The 17483-nt window shown below is 42.3% G+C and overlaps 1 long non-coding RNA gene across 1 annotated transcript in view; it reads right to left on the bottom strand.

Annotated features, from left to right (window-relative positions):
• The window catches only part of LOC307211099, a 444355-nt gene that overhangs the window by 284661 nt on the left and 142211 nt on the right, over window positions 1–17483 (bottom strand). The window lies entirely within an intron of this gene.

Here is a 17483-nt window from a genome sequence, read left to right as displayed (position 1 = left end):
TTGCTTCAGGATGAGAACAGAAATTGTGCTCCGGCAGTGCGACAGCAGCAGGAGACTCCATTAGCCAAAGTGGTGCTTCAGGTTAAGAACAATTTCAGGTTAAGAACGGACCTCCGGAACGAATTAAGTACTTAACCCGAGGTACCACTGTACAAACACAGGCCAAAGTCTGGAGAGTAGGGTGAGAGAAATAGCTTTCCCCAGAGCTTCATCTTGGAGAAGTTCAATCCAATCCAAATAACTTTATTTTACTAGCCATTGGCCACGACTAATCTGGGAGAAGTCAATTGACTCTGTCTCCATCTGTCTGTCTGTCAAGGCATGTAATTATATATGCACAGGTGAAACTACCTTATATGAAGTCAGACTAATGAAAGAGTAAGGATAAACATGGGATTCACCTTGTAGGTATTAGCTGCACTGGGATCTTCTCCTGCAATAACTTTTTGCAGCCACTCACCACAGGAAAGTGTGTAAGTAGCCTTGAATGATTTCTTGTAAACCAAACACATTTTTCATTTCCCTTAAACAAAAACACACAGCATAGTTATGAACACAGTTAACGCTGCACAAAGTAACAGAAAGAACCATTTTAACTTGAATTACAACCCATTAGGGTATCATATAGATAGTACTTTAGAGCTGAAGTATAGCAAATAAGAAGAGAGTACCATGTTTAAGAATAAGACATTGCATATTTTATTGTTGCTTTTTGGCTTCAGTCTTATGCTTTCAACATTTGTCCTGCACTATATAATCCAAACAATTGGGGGGGGGGGGAGGAAAATGCGAATAAGGAAAGTCTATCCAACCTCTCCCACCCCCACCAAACCCATGTTGTAGTCTGAATTTCTTTCGCACAGTATAAATTTGTGACGTGCTTTTGAATGTGGTAACAAAACAGTAAATTTCAGACAAGCAGTTGTAGATTATTCTCCTCCACTAGGTGCTTCCTTGTGGATTTTCCATAGCTGCCAGGTTCCCCTCCCCCTCCATGAGGTTTATTAACTCCCTGAAAATATGGCTATTTATAACCACAAAATTATGACTGTACTATTGTTGCTGTCTAGTTTTACTCTCATATTAAACAGGGCCTCAGGTTCAACAAAGGACAGTGTGTACTAAATGAAACAGTTGTGTTCATAAATTTATAATCACACCAATTCACATTGCAGTTAATGAATATTGGATCCACTGAATACCATCAGCTCCCTTTCCTGGGAAATAATCTCTTGCATGCCCACAGCCACATGGATAGAATGCAAGTTAAACAGGGCCGACCCAAAATGAGCCAACTGCTTTCACTTTTGCACAGGATAATGTACTTGGGTTTTTGTTTAGTTTTGGTTGTTGTTGTTTTTGCCAGTTTTGGCATGCACCCACCCTGGGCAGGCAACCCATTTGAATGTGCCCACACTTCATCTCATTCCTTTCACCAGAAAAAGTACCTGGCGGAGAAAATGTTGCTAAGCAAATGTGGCCAATTCGCAGATGAGGTTATCAAGGTTCTAGCCATGCAAAGCTGGAAAGCAAAGCACAAAGCCCAGTAAGGAAACTAGAGCATGTCCATCTCCTTGGAACAATGATAGTCCTTCTTTCCAATTTCTATTTTATAAAATCATTGCAGGTTATTGAACCATCGCCAGGATTTTATGGTCACGAAGAGGATCCGTCGCACCATGGAGAGGCACTGCCTGCTACTGGTCCTCAGCTTATTTGGGGGACCAGAGTGTAAATGATCCAGTGAATGAAGAAAACCAGGAAGTAGATCCAGGCCACAGTTGGGTTGAGGTCCAGGAGAAAGTAGATAGCCCCAAGTTACTGGAATTGGTAGATGTTCTCCATTTCATTGCATGAGCACTGCAACATCGTTCTACCTCAATGGACCTATCCATGGTACTGCAGACCTCCACGTCTCACAGCACCCCTGGAATTGGTAGTTGCTTTTTTTAGAGTCTCATGTACGCTATAGTGAGGGCTGCAACACAGATTTTTATGCCCAACATTGTGCCAAAGAAGATGCCAAGGTTTCATTCACCGTCGTTTTCTGCATAGGAGGAGAAAGGATTCATTGTTTCCTTAAAGAAAATGTAGTATAGCAAAAAAAAAAAAGTTATTGAAAAGAAATATTGAATATGTGAATATATTTGCCAATTTTTGGCTGCACATACAGAAGCACACATATTTCCTGGAATCCTAACAAACATGAATTTTTGCCAAGACTGGAGAATTCCGCAGGCTTCTAGCTTGGGACAAAAGGAAACTCCAAGCTTCAGAAAGAGGACTCCATGCAGCCTCTAAGCTTACCCCAAAGCGTCAAGCTCAGCAATGTCCCTCCAGTCTGACAGAGCCAGATATCTGCCTATAGAAAGGCAACATACAAATTAAAAGTTAAATGAAAATAAAATGAAATATATAACATGACTGTCTCAAAAGCAAGGTGTGCATCTGTCCAAGCTGGGGCCTGTGTTTGTCCAACTTGTCCTCACCCCTACTAAGGAAGATTTAGTGAGGAGGGACATCTTGATCTGTGTAATGCAATGTGTTGCAGGTGCAATTCCCCATGGAAAATGGGAAACAGTTATTGCTGTAACTTGTACCATGCATGCCTAGAAAATTGCCAGGGTTTAGTGCTGGCTGTCGATTGCATGTTCTACCCAGAGCCTCAAGGGCCAGAAGTCTCTATACATCAGCAAATATATATTACTATGAGTAATACTCTAGAGAAAGTGCAATTTTGGAGGGGGAAAACCTTCTACAAGTAGTCAGTTCCCCACTCCTCCCAGTTATTGAGGATGCATATTCACCATACATTTGAAGTACATTCTCTCTCCTCCCCTAAGAATTCTGGGAACTGTAGTGTGTTAAGGATTCTGGGAATTGTAGCCCAGTGAGGGGTGAACTACAATTTCCCAGATTCTTTGGGTGCGTCTAAATGTATCATATGTACAGAGCCCTAGTAGGAGGGCAGCAACTCTGAATTGAGGGCTCCAAAATTTTCTGTGCAATTCCTCAACCTGAGGGTTCTAAGGAAATAATATAGGGAAAGGACAAGAGAATACAACAAAGACATAAAATAGATGATAAAATATTAACTGTAAAACAGATGATTAAAATATTAAGCATCAGATTAACCAGCTCTTAGATTGTCACAGAAAAGACCATTAAAAGATTGGAAAGAGAGAACAAACGTTTACACATTAAGTAGAATGGAAAGTACTAGAATGAAGCTATTTTTCCCTGCTAAAAATATTTCTAAATGTATAACTAACCTTGGATTTATTTTTGTTGGGGAAAATGTTACAGCATATAAATTTTATCTGCATAAGAAAGCATCATGCTTTACATGTTTACTTTTAGACAATGCTTTAGTAATGTCCTTGAGGTATTTAATTTATATTGCTGTAATAGGTGTACTGTCATATAAATACACAGACCTAGATATAAAACAGAAATTAAATCTAGGTAGAGGCATTTAAAATAAATGAAATACCGTTAGACATCAATTCCCAGGCCTCCTAATTAAGTGCCATCCCTGCTTTGTAATTTTTATTGTACTAAACAAGGAATGTGCATATGAATTAAGATGACTAATAGTTGTTGTGTTCGTTTTAATTACAGCGATGCCAGCGGGCACTATTACAGTTAAGGGTCTATCAATGTTTTCACTACAAAATCTTATTTTCTGTGGTTTACAGCATTAGCCATAAACATTCATTCCTGTCTGATGTTGGAGTGGAAGATCTGAGGCTCAGAGCATAATATCTGCTGGGTTTGTTTTATTTTTATGGGTTACTTGAAATAATTCTGTTTGTTCTGTTCTGGCAGAGCAATTGAAGGAAGAAGGATAACTCGAGCAGTTTGGAAACAGACCTGAGCTCCTTTCTCATTTGCAGAATGTGTGGAATATAGTACTGCATCTGGGGAAACTCCTGTTGTTTTTTTATCTCGAATGACAGAATATGCAAAATTAGAATGAAAGCATAGCATAGGAGAAGCTTCTTTGAGATTCCCACTACAATACCTTTTCAAAACATGAAGGTGATACTTTAAGCTTAGCTCTCCTTCTGAGATTTTAGATGTGGAAGTTCTTGCCCTAACCTCAGACAAAGGAGAGATTTGCAGAAAAGAGCATTTGTAAAACAAAACACACAAACAAAAAACAACCCCACAACACATTCATAAAATTGTAGTGTTGGAAGGAACTCTGAGGGTCATCTCGTCCAACCCCCTGCAATGCAGGAAGAAATGTATTATTAGAATTGTGATTGGTTACAGCCATAATTTATGCATTCTGGAAAAATAACATGGATCATAGTCAGGATGAAGTTGGGCCCACTTACTTCATCCTTTGAAATAAAAGAGATTTACTCCAACCCTAAGCAAGCATGTTTACACTGAAGAAAACCCCAGTGATCTCAGTAGGATATATTTCCCAGCTAGTATGAATAGCACTGCAGCCTCAACTGCTTTGTCCAATTGACTTCAGTGGAACAAATGTTTTGATCTATGCTTACCACTTCTCTGGGTGGTAAGAAGTTCCAAGGTTTGTCTTTCTTTTGGAGGGGAGAACAATCACTGGAAACTTATGGCACTGTGTAATATGTGATTTATTTACAGATACAGAGGTAGAGGTTGAAGAGACAGACAGCTTAAATATTCACACTGCTGCCCCTTATTAGAACTCCAGGAAGGCATCCCATAAGTTTTCAGCACCCAGCAACAGTTCAGTTTTCTTTCAGCCTCTCTCTTTCTGTCAAGACTTTGGCTTCTTTTTTCCTCATTACAAAATGCTATTCTTAGCCTGTTGCTAAAGCGTGTTCTCATTAAAGGAGAGCACGTGTTGCGGATGGGGCCGAGCAAAGCACCCCATGGTTGCCAGGCAGGATAGATTGAAGGGGCTTGGATAGGATTGGTGGTTGGTGTTACTGGGGTAAATTTGATGCTGCCAATTTAGGGGTGGGAACAGAGGTTATTTAAACAAGGTCCACAGCAAGCTGCTTTCTCTTTCGCTGTGGGCACTGGATCACCCGCCCACCCTCCCTTGCTTGGGCTTGTGCTTTGACCTTGCTATGCCTGTCATGGGGTCGTTCGCCTTGGTGCGGGGGCCTGGTAGGAATTTTTCCATTTGGCTGATTAGTGTGTGCCATTTGGTTTTTGCCTACTGCGTAGCAAAACGTCACGACTTGTAAGGTTGGCGGTTAGGCATTGGTTAAATTGGTTGGTGGAGGGGTATGGATTGGCTGTGCCTGCCCCTCTAATGCTGCTGCTGCATGGGAATTCCGTTAAAGGAATTCAGGGGCTTACCATCCTCTCGTCCAAACCCCTGGAATCGGGTGCAGGCCACGTAAGCTCCTGGGAGCATGCGGGGAGAAGCTGAGGGTCTGTGTCGCAGCTCCAGTTGTGGTTCGAGGACCCGACCCCCGCGAAGTAAAATGAAGACACAGGGACACGTGATATAAGGTTAATGGGCTAGAAAAGGCCACAACTTTATTGATTACAGCAATGAAAAGGTATTGGCTTAGGCATTGGATTGCGAAACAAGTGGGTTTATTCACCAGGGGTTCATCACCTGTTGATGCTAATCCAACTATAGGCTCACCCCTGATGTCACCGAGGGTCGTGCCATGGCCTCCCGCCAAGCAGGCTTCGGACGGAATACATGACCGCCAGATTCCATTAACGGAATACCCCTAGAAATTGAAGGCATAGGCGATGGCCACACCTAGCACTTCGACACACCACAACACATTATTCCAATGCCTAACCTACCCACCAATACCACCAAAAAGTTGTGACGATTGCTACGAGGTAGGCGAAAAAACCAAAAAGCCTAATGCCAAATGGAAAAACTCCTACCAGGCCCCCCGGGCAACCGGGGCGACCAACCTAAGGTCCATAGCAAGGCCAATGACCTAAGCCCTAACTCAAAGGGAGTGGAGGGTGGGTGACTCGCCCAGGACGACAAAGAGAAATGAGGCCGGGGGGGAGGCTGGCACTGCAGCATAAAGGCTGCTGGACACGCCCCCCCATGGCACCTGGTTGGACAGCCACCGGGGGGGCGTGAGTGCCAGCCAGGTGAGCTGGAGGCAGGGGGCAACGCCCCCTGCTAGGAGCGGTGCTCGGGCTCCCGTCCACAACCACTCCCCTCTCTTTCAGGGAGGAGAGTCTTTATCCCTGATCTTGTTCCTCCACACTGGCTCTCGCTGGAATCTGGGAGTCAGTGCTGTCCCCCAAGGCGGGGGACGGGGACGGGACGACAGATAGTCATAACCAATGCCTAAGCAACCACTCACAATTTGTATGTTTAATAAAGTTGTGGCCAAAATTATGCCAAAAACCTTAAACAAAAATTATGTGTGATGTGTGAGTTATTGGGGTAGGGGTGTTTTGGGGACCTCAGCACGCAAACACACACACACACACACACACACACACACACACACACAACATACACACACGATCTCAGTTTGGAGGGGAAGAAATGAAAAACATGTCACCTTCTGTAAATTTCCATTCAGAACATTTAAGGAAAATCTCCAACTATCTGTGACGAAGCCACCAGCCAACCATTAACATTCTTTGGACCAACAAAGTATATGTCCAGGCCAGCATTCATGACAGCATTTAATTTAATCCAGATATGCACCAAGGATGTCGGAGAATTCCAGTGGAAACAGAAACAGGAGTGGAATTCGTCAATGTTCACTTATTTGTCCCATGTCCAGAACGGAACTCAACCAAGCGAATATGATCAGTTTTCCGTCTGCAGGCGATAGGTAATTGATTGCATTCTCCACCTCCCTTTGTTGTGTTCCCTTTACGTTGAAATGAATAGGGTAGAATAATGTAATGGCAATGTAATTTACGGCAAAAATAATACAAGCAATGTAATCGCAAAGGAGAGAACTACAGCAGAATGGCAGAAGCTGAACTGCAGCAGAATAGAAACATTGCTTATATCCCTATATGCACCTCTGGTTGGTGCATATACACACTAAGGAATCACAAGCAAACTCATTCTTCCAGGGCATGTGCAAGCAATGAAACTGATGCGAGTGTATTATTCCATTTTGGAAGCCATGTTTCGCTTTGTTTTTGCTGGGAGGAAAGGTGACATACAAATTTAATAAGTAAAATAGAAGATAAAATAGAAATGCTGTGGCGGCTGAGGTACAGTTTGCTAGGCAAAACCACCAGCAGCCATGATGTGGTAAGAGAGGTGAGGGGAAATCTCATCCTTATGTTTGGGCCTTGGGATACAGCAATGGATTGGATAGTTGCCCCGGATAATGTCAGAAACCTGTGTCCACACTGTGACTGCCCTAGCCTAGAAAGTTGTTTCATTGGCTGCTACTATCTGAATGAAATACATTGTCATGTAGGGACGCGGGTAGCGCTATGGTCTAAACCACTGAGCCTCTTGGACTTGCCAATCAGAAGGTTGGCTGTTCAAATCCCCGTGACAGAGTGAGTTCCTGTTGCTCTGTCCCAGCTCCTGCCAACCTAGCAGTTCAAAAGCATACCAGTGCAAGTAAACAAATAGGTACTGCTGTGGCAGGAAGGTAAATGGGGTTTCCATGCGCTCTGGCTTCCGTCACGGTGTCCCATTGCGCCAGAAGTGGTTTAGTCATGCAGGCCACATGACCCGGAAAGCTGTTTGTGGACAGATGCTGGCTCCCTCGGCCTGAAAGCGAGATGAGCGCTGCAACCCCATAGTCGCCTTTGATTGGACTTAACCATCCAGGGGTCCTTTACTTTTTCACCTTTACATTGTCATGTATTTAATTTTTTCTACTTTTGTCTTTCACATTCACTCCAACATGGAAGTGCCTTATGTGTGGAATATTCAGAGGCAGAGGCCTTCTCAGTAGTGGTGCTGCCCGGTGGAACGCCCTCCCATCAGATGTCAAAGAGATAAACAAGTACCTGACATTTAGAAAGAAGAAGAGGAGGAATTTGGATTTGAGATCCCGCTTTATCACTACCCGAAGGAGTCTCAAAGCGGCTAACATTCTCCTTTCCCTTCCTCCCCCACAACAAACACTCTGTGAGGTGAGTGGGGCTGAGAGACTTCAGAGAAGTGTGACTAGCCCAAGGTCACCCAGCAGCTGCATGTGGAGGAGCGGGGACGCGAACCCAGTTCACCAGATTACGGGTCTACCGCTCTTAACCACTACACCACACTGGCATCTGAAGGGAAGTTTTTAATGTGTGACATTTTAATGTATTTTTAATCTTTGTTGGAAGCCGCCCAGAGTGGCTGGGGAAACCCAGCTAGATGGGCGGGGTACAAATTTATTATTATTATTATTATTATTATTATTATTATTATTATTATTATCATCATCATCATCATCATCATCATCATCATCATCAAACTGTTTGTGTAACAGTTTTGAGTTTGACTTTATTGATTTTGGACCCAGTGAGTTTCTCATGGATACAAACCTCTAGCCAAGCAGAGGCTCTGAACTTAACTTCTTCTTTTGGAACAGCAATATGGTTCCTGCTTGCAAAAATATTTCTGAAGCGTAAACAGTAAACAGCCCTGAAAGTGTTCCCTTCATCCCTCAAGAATTGAGACTATTGAGAACGATACCAGAGAACAAAATGAAGCAAGACACGGAAGTTGCTAACATGGCAAAAAACTAAACGAAAGCAAAACCCTTCTCTGATCTGTGCTTGCACATTTAGTGCTGAGCTTCAAAAACTATAGCATAAAAAATGTAACATTCTTGGTTTGGTGAATTGCAAAAACAAAGTTTCTTCGAATATGACCACACAAAATTGTGTTCACAATACTATTTTCATTCTTTCTATCCATCTGATTGTCTTAATTCTAATGTGTGTATCACCATGATAATGTAATCAGGAACAGTTCATATTTTGCAGGAAGGGGAAAGTGAGCCTCAAGATTAGTACACCCTTTCCTCATCACATGTATTTCCCCACACAAAATCTTTGTTATTTCTCAGAATTTCACAATATAATTGCTTTGAATACAGAAGAAAGGGAAAATAAGGAAAAAGAGACAACACACCTCTGTGATAAAAACTAATTATTATAATGCAAATGGGGAAAAAATATTCTATGTGTGTGTGTTTTTGTAAGACTTTAATAAAGCTATTGTCAATCTCTCTAATTTACAGCTGAATTATCTTTAATAATATGTACGTTTCCAGCTCATAAAATTCTCCATCATGTGTCTTAACCTTTACAGTGCATCTCCAGGGTCTTCAAAAAGGTGTGTGTCTGTTTTTATCAGGGCATATTTTCTAGACACAAGTGCATAGACCACAGATGGGGAACCAGTGGCCCCAGTCAGAATAACCAATTGTCAGGGACGACAGGTGTTGTACTCCACAAACATGTGGAGAGCCACATGTGGAGAGCCAGTGTGGTGTAGTGGTTAAGAGCGGTAGTCTCGTAATCTGGGGAACTGGGTTCGATTCGCCGCTCCTCCACATGCAGCTGCTGGGTGACCTTGGGCCAGTCACACTTCTTTGAAGTCTCTCAGCCCCACTCACCTCACAGAGTGTTTGTTGTGGGGGAGGAAGGGAAAGGAGAATGTTAGCCGTTTGAAGACTCCTTAAAGGGAATGAAAGGTGGGATATCAAATCCAAACTCTTCTTCTTCTTCTTCTTTCTCCACCCTTGTTGAGTCAGGGGTGTTTGCTGGTTCAAAGGCCCTGCTCTGTGTTCCACCATCAAAAATGGAGCAATTAGTGGAGAAGTGAGACTGGGGCTGTTCATTGGTGGCACCCTACTTTAGAACTTCCAAGGGAGCTTAGATTGGCCTCATGTTGTCTTTTAGCTAAGACAATTCTGTTCTGCCAGTGTAAGATTTTAAATTATCCCTTTTTTAATCTAAAAAAACACACATCCAACTTGGGCTTCACTTGGGTTTTTATATAGGATCCAACAGTGGTATAGAATTGTTGACACAGATGATAGATAGATAGATCAATAGATCAATAGATCGATAGATCTACTGGGCTACATCTGGTGCTTAAAAGATTACAGAGTGCTGAGGTGCTGTTATAACTAAGGGGAAAGGGGCAGGGAACAAAGTTAGCAGTATTAATAACTGAGTGCCACAGAACTGAGTGAAAGCCACATTTCATGGTTCAGAGTGCAAGAGCTTATGTAACATGAGGTAGGAAACACAGGAAGGAAATGGTGCCTTGTGTAAAGTAGCGTCCTTAGTGATATTGAAACAAGATACTCACCTGTTCCTATAATGGACACCATTCCTTCTTTCCCTCAGCTGTTTTCCCAAATGAAATAAAAGTTGAGGTATAACTTGAGTCTCCTGGTATGCCCCACAGAGGAACTTACGATCTTCAAATAAAAACACCTTGAGGGTCCCAGGCCTCAGAGAGGTTAGGCTGGCCTCAACTAGAGCCAGGGCTTTTTCGGCTGCGGCTCCAACCTGGTGGAACGCTCTGTCGCAAGAGACAAGGGCCCTGCAGGACTTGACATCTTTCCGCAGGGCCTGCAAGACAGAGCTGTTCCACCTGACATTTGGTCAGGGCGCAGCCTGACCCCCTCCTCTGGCAATCTTTACAAAGTTTTAGTTTATGGTTGCCATCAATTTTGATTTTAATTCATTTTTATAATGTTTTATAATGTCACACTGTTTTAATGTTGTTAGCCGCCCTGAGCCCGGCTTCGGCTGGGGAGGGCGGGATATAAATAAAATTTATTATTATTATTATTGACTCCTCGTAATGAAACAATAGGAAGTATTGTGCTCCATATGCTACAAGGACGCCCACAATTACTTCACAAAACTAACTAGGTTTTATGGAATCCAAATTGTGTTCCCAAGAACTACATAGGAACATTGGTCGTAACAGTGGATCTTCCTGAGGCAGAGGTGGATTTAGGGAAGCCTGATTGGGCGCTGAGCCTAGTGGGCGCTGCAGGGCATCACAATTGATGTAGAACAGAAGGTGAGAGGCAGCCCCTCACCCCGAATTTTGGGTTCACACAGGGTGCTGCTGAAATTTGAAAGACCAAATTTGATGCAACACTTGCCAGAAGTGTATGAGAGAAATTCCTGACACCCCGCAACGAGTAAGCAACGATTAAGAAACAAATCTTTGGCAGGTGTTAGAATAATCCACCAGAAACAACATATCTGAAGGAGGGGCTCTAAGTACAGATTACCGGTACATGTCCCTCAGTAGTTTTAACAGTTTTTGGTTTCTTAGCTTGGTTGGTGCCTTGAAGAAAATGCCTTGAATGATCTAAATAATCCCTTTTAAAGACAGAGGAAAACCTTTTAATCTTTTGTAAATCTTCCTGTGTTGATCCTTTGAAGACTGAAATTACACTGGTGGCTTGTAATTAAAAGCTGAATGCATGGGAATATGGTGCACTGGGACGCTTGCACATAGGACGATGAAGCGGCCAGTGGTGGCAGCATGCATCACAAAATGCAAATCGATTAAAGCACAGATTACACTTGGCCAGAGGATGATACACCTTCCTTTGTAACTTGAAATGAAACACACTATTACACAATTAGGCCCATTCTAGCCCTACTGAATTCAGTTGCAATCGTACTACCAGCATTGAGGTGAACCGGAGGAAGATGCCCTCCATGTGGTTACTGACACTAAGCTGGCTGTTCCACCACATGCTTCTTTCACAAAGTGCCTCTGGCATATCCTGCAAGTCTCCCAGAAAAACCAAGACATCCTGTTTTTCCTGCAAGAGCACAGCAGCCATTTTGCTTGCCATGATCTCATGTGATTTTGCTCCCCTCAAGAAAGCACTTGGGGGGGCATAATATCATATGGAACACCAAAACACGCATTTTCATGTGCCATGAGAGCATGGCAAAAAGGGCATCTTTTAGACTCAGCGATCTCACGTGGGTCACATGGGAGCACAGGCAAGAAGACGTGCATCCAATTTTTGGGACACAACATGTTGGAAGGTATGCTCTGGACCCATATGGGGTCCATGGGCACTCTGGCAAAACAAAAGTGGTGGGTGTGGTAGTCTGGAGCCTCATTCCGCAATAGCACACATGATCTGAGAAACATTTTCTTGGAAAAGACATTGTTTGTCCCTTCTATGGCTCAGTCATTTGGGCACCCTGGATTGGAGGGCTCCAGACTGAATGATGCTGTTCAGTAACATGTGATAAAAATCTCCCCCCCCCACTGAAAACAAGGGATGTAAGCATACTTAACTTTAGCTAGACTGGGCTGTTATTTGGGGGTTAAGACAGTTGGTGGGGACAAAACACCACCAGCATATAACTCTGGTGCTTATATTTTACACTTGCTGTTGATATGCTACTGGGCCTGGCTCAACATTTTCTATTAATTTACAAGGTCCTTAAGCAACAGGGGTCAAGGATACCTGAAAGACCACTTAATGTTTTCTATCCCTGCCTGATCACTGAGTTCTTGACTTGGCGGGAGCAACGGCATATTATGGGGGCCATAGGGCTGTTGCCCCGGGCTACAGAATTATTAGGGGGCCCAAAGTTTCAACACCTGGTGCTGCCTTAATACAGCTGCACGCTTCTGTTGCTGGGCTCTGTTGAAAATGGCTTTTGCATGGTAACCAGGAAATGACACCCCCAGACAATGGAATGACTCTTCTTTTCTTATCTTTGTAGCTGTGATCACCTGGGTGATGTGGATGCCATTAGGCAGTTGAATGTGCATGTGTACTCCATTTCCCTCCCTCCCACCCTGTCCCCGCATGGCCCCAGGCACTGGCAACCCAGACTACGCCACTGGGGAGGGGAGTTCATGTTAGTGGTCACCCATGGCTTAGACAGACAGCCCACATCCTCCAGCATTGTGGGCTCAATTCTGTGGAATTCTCTGCTGCGGTTGGACAGCCCCTCCCCTGGCTGAACATCTTGTGTTTGATTAAAGCTTTTATTTATTTCAGCAGGCATTTAAAATAAACTTTTCTGATTGTATGGTCAATTTAAACTGGTTTTATCTTTTGATCTCTTTTAGCCTCATTGTACACCACTTAGAAACTATGGGCATATAATCATTGAAATAGGAGGGCAAGATCTTAGAAGCTATCTTATATTTTGAAGTCTCTGCATTAGGTTGTGTTCTGTTTCACTGGGGTGTAGATACACACACTTTTGTAATGGTAGAGAATATGAAAAGACAATTGATCCTCTCTCACCATGATGAAATTGATAGAATAGGACAAGTTTAAATTCTTACCTGACTCCTGCATAAAGCAGGCAAGTTCTGCTGATTCAGGAAGTGAGCTTGACAAGCCACAACTGGGCAGGATTTATTGCTGTGCTTGGATCTATATGTTCCCTGTGACAAAAAGGTTATCAATGTCAGAGAGGCAAGGGGAAAATGTGATAAAGGACAGGAGGTGTCTCCCAAGGTGTAAAACGGAGACCTACCTGTTTGTGAAGTAAACGGAAGGCCTGTTCAGATGTTTCCATCCTGGACACAGTGATACTGGCAATGACTGGGTATTGTGTGCCTGTGGAATCTACAGATCCATTAGTATAAAAACTAGATTCAGAAAGCAGAAAATAAAATCTGATTATGGTCTTATTTTTCCTTATAGCAGCTAAATGGGAAAACATGAAGCGATCCTTGATTAGAAAATGTGGAATCTGCTTATTTGGGACAAAATGTTGCACCAAAGTAAAGGTTTATGAGCTCAAACTGATTTCTAACTCATAAAATTGACTTTGTAGGAATGGTTGGGTCTGAACCAAGTCATATTTTCCCCCACTCCACTGTAATGTTATTATCCATTAATCTATGATATTTTGTTTAGCAAACTATCAGAACAAATTTTGTCTCTAAGGAAAGATGTCTTGTAAAATTGTATCTTGCACCTGAAGTTAAAATATTACTGTATTTCCAAATAAATAAGGCATGATAGATATTTAGCACACAAAGAAACATATTATATGTAGCCTGTTGTGCACAACTAGTATAACATGGTTATGTGAATTGTCAGGATTTGAGATTTTAAAAATACATCATTCATCCAATCACATAATATTTTATGCAGCATTTGATGCACTCCAATCTAGTCACAACTTGCAGAATACACAGAAACACTGTTTTGAAAAAGATTGTTTCACAAAGATTTGTGAAGCTTCATTACATGGTTGCTTGATATACTCTTTTCTCACTTGGTGAATATTCAGCTTGTGTTGCTCTGAATGATTGCACTGTAAATTTTGTTGCTAGTTTAGGCTATAAGGCTGAGATACCGTAATTTGTATCATCAGAGGTACAGGTGGATTGCTTTGTGTCAGACTTGAGTTTAAGAGGGTAGCCAAATGGTGGCAGTGAGGCAATGGGAATAAAGTGGGAATATCACTTCAATATCACTTCAAGCCATTGATGGACAATTACTTTGCTGTACAGATGGATCCTACCCACCTGCCCATGAAATAAAGCCTTACTGCAAAGACTGTGTGTTGGTCACCATGCACTGATCTCCACGCATAAAACATATTCACACACAGGCATCTTCCAAAAACCCATCCCAAACCCAATCCACGCATCCCCCCCCCATAAGTCCTGTGGTGATGGGCAAATGGTAATGGGGGCAGAACCGTGAAATTTGGAAGCCCCTAGTCATGAACCGGCACATGGATGGTGGATACAGATTCATTTTTGTAAAATATGCAGGGATTTATTATATGTAAAATGAACCATGGAAAGAGAAGAAGGGAAGCCATTGATATCTTAAGGATGATGTATTTTAAATTGTAAAACAGAAAATTTAATAAAAATTAGATGATAGATGATAGATAGATGATAGATAGATGATAGATAGATATAGATAGATAGATAGATAGATAGATAGATAGATAGATAGATAGATAGATATAGATGATAGATAGATAGATAGATAGATAGATGATAGATAGATAGATAGATAGATAGATAGATAGATAGATAGATAGATGATAGATAGATAGATAGATGATAGATAGATAGATAGATAGATAGATAGATAGATAGATAATAGATTCATTCATTCTGATTTAAGGAACGAGGCAGTTGAGTAGCTTGGCAGCTGTATCCACAACTGAGCAGCCCTGTTTAGTATCCACTCTGCTCACCCCAAAACGGGAGAGGGCCATGAAAAGGTGCCTTAAACATAGTCTGCCTCTTTTTCCTCTGAGTGGATTATCGCACCCAGTGGGATCACCACCCAGAGGTCATAAAAGACAATTGAACTTTAGTAAATGCAATATATGGACTTTGTTGGATGTAACACAGATAATGAGCGTCCTGAATGCAGAACTGCCATCATTGCAAGAGAGTTGTGATGTTTTAATATTGATATTACAGTGCTTCAAGAAACTCGAAGAGCAGGAGAGGGACAGCTGAAGGGAGAAAAAGGAGGCTACACATTCTTCTGGAAAGGTCTACCTGAACAAGAACGTCGAATGTATGGAGGAGGCTTTGCTGTCAAAAACAATCTTGTCAAGCTGTAGTCAGAAGTCCCTACCAGCATTAATGAGTGACTTTCAGCCCTTCGAATAAAACTTGCCAAAAACCAGCAGGCAACTATTTTAAGCGCTTATGTACCAACACTGGATGCCAATGAAGACACTGAAGAAAAAAATTATTCACAGCTGGATGCCATCCTATCAAAGACACCTAAGGAGGATATCCTTCCAGGTGATTTTAATGCAAGAGTTGGGTGAGATTTTGATCTGTGGCCTGGGACTATTGGGAAAGAATGAACTGGCAACAGCAAGCAGAACAGGCAAGCAGAACAGAATTTTACTTTTGACTATATGTGCAGCGCACAACCTTGTTATTACTAACACACTCTTTCAACAACAACAACAACAAAAAATTAACATCATGGAAGCACCCTCAGTTGAACCACTGGCACTTCCTAGACTATGGAATTGTCTGAGCTGAAGATCACCATGATGTGCTCCTTAAGAGAGCTATGACGAGTGCCGACCACTGCTGGACAGTTCACTGATTAATATGTTCCACAATTACTTTCCACAAATATGTTCCTCAAACTCAGGACAAAAGGTAGAAACGAGCTAAGAGGAAGGCACATTCGACAAACCCTCACTATGATCAACTCCTGCCCAGAAACCTATGTCCCCATGTGCTAACATGGCAAAAAACTAAATTGGCCTCCATCTATGGACACAACATTAAGACTCTGTTCATGGAAGATAATCTTACTCAGCTACGAGGGATCGCCAAAGAAGAAGAAGAAGATCCACCTGCCATCTGAACATTAGCAGTTTAGGATGGTAAAGGTACACTTTCACTGCAATATTGTGAGAGCGCTTCATTTTTACATCTTGGGAAGTATTGAAAAATTGCAAAGTGCATTGTGGCAAGGCCATTACTTTTGATTTTGGATTGATGAGTTAATGAAGTGGAACCCAGATGTTTCTCTCAGTTGCTGCAACCCTCTCTTCTTGCTCTCTCCCAAATTAATCTATAGCATCAAGCAAAGATGACTGGGAAAGGGAAGGATAAGCCTTAAAAAAAACCCTCATAGTCTTAGCTGTCATATGAAGCACTTCTGCTTAAATTGATGCTGCATTTAAGTGACTCTTCTCCCCCACCTTTTTTTTTTTTATTAAAAAAAGGTCAAACTGAACTACTTATGTTAAATCACTTCTTGAACTCACTTTCCACTTTCCAGGTTCAAGTTCCTGGTTTGGGGGGCATTAACAAAAGAATGAGAAGCAGAGCTCAAATGTAAATACAAAATGCTTTTATATTACTCCCAAGGCACTTACTGCTGCTGTGAATTTTCCCTTTGCAGCCTCGGACAGCAGAGGGAGACTGATTGATGAGAGCAGTGTACAAGCAATGTCCCTTCGAGTATTGGTGTGACAGGCTTGATGGTGCCTTTGACTTTTATCCTTCCTTGCGAATTAAAAAGAAAAGAAGAGAAGGATACAGTGAGGGGTGAAAAAGAGCTGCAATTTCTCTGCTGCTGCAGCCCAAACCTGACTCTCTCTCAAAACAGATGCCTTTCAAGATGGGCTGGCAGATTTGCTCTTCGATTCCACATGTGAAAACATGTCAGCAATCTGGGCTTGCCCTTCTGCAACATCACTTCCAATCAGTCTGTTAGTGCCAATGGCGTGTCATTTGCTGTCAGGTGAAAATATGACACTGGAATTGGCCTTGGACTTTAAGGCTCCCGTGAATTTTCTCTACATAACGGAGCTGTGGTGGTGAGGATACTAACCGTTCACTTCTGACTTGCTTAGAGATGACAAAGAGGCTACTCCTCTCTGTATTGGAGCTAAATTAGGTCATATAAATATTGCTAGTAATTCCCCCCTTTCCCCCTTAATATGGGGGTAAAGCTGAGAGGCAAATCGGTTTCACAATGGTCTTGTAATTCTTAGATACATATGTACTGTTAAAACATTGCTTTTTAAAAACCCAAAACTCCTATTCTGTGTGCCAGCTTTAAGACATTGGAGCATCCCCACACAAACTC

This window comes from Podarcis cretensis (assembly GCF_951804945.1).
Source record: "Podarcis cretensis genome assembly, chromosome: 2".
Lineage (NCBI taxonomy): Eukaryota > Metazoa > Chordata > Lepidosauria > Squamata > Lacertidae > Podarcis > Podarcis cretensis.
The sequence above is the reverse complement of the archived record's forward strand: the minus strand, read 5'-3'. Positions and strand labels throughout refer to the sequence as shown.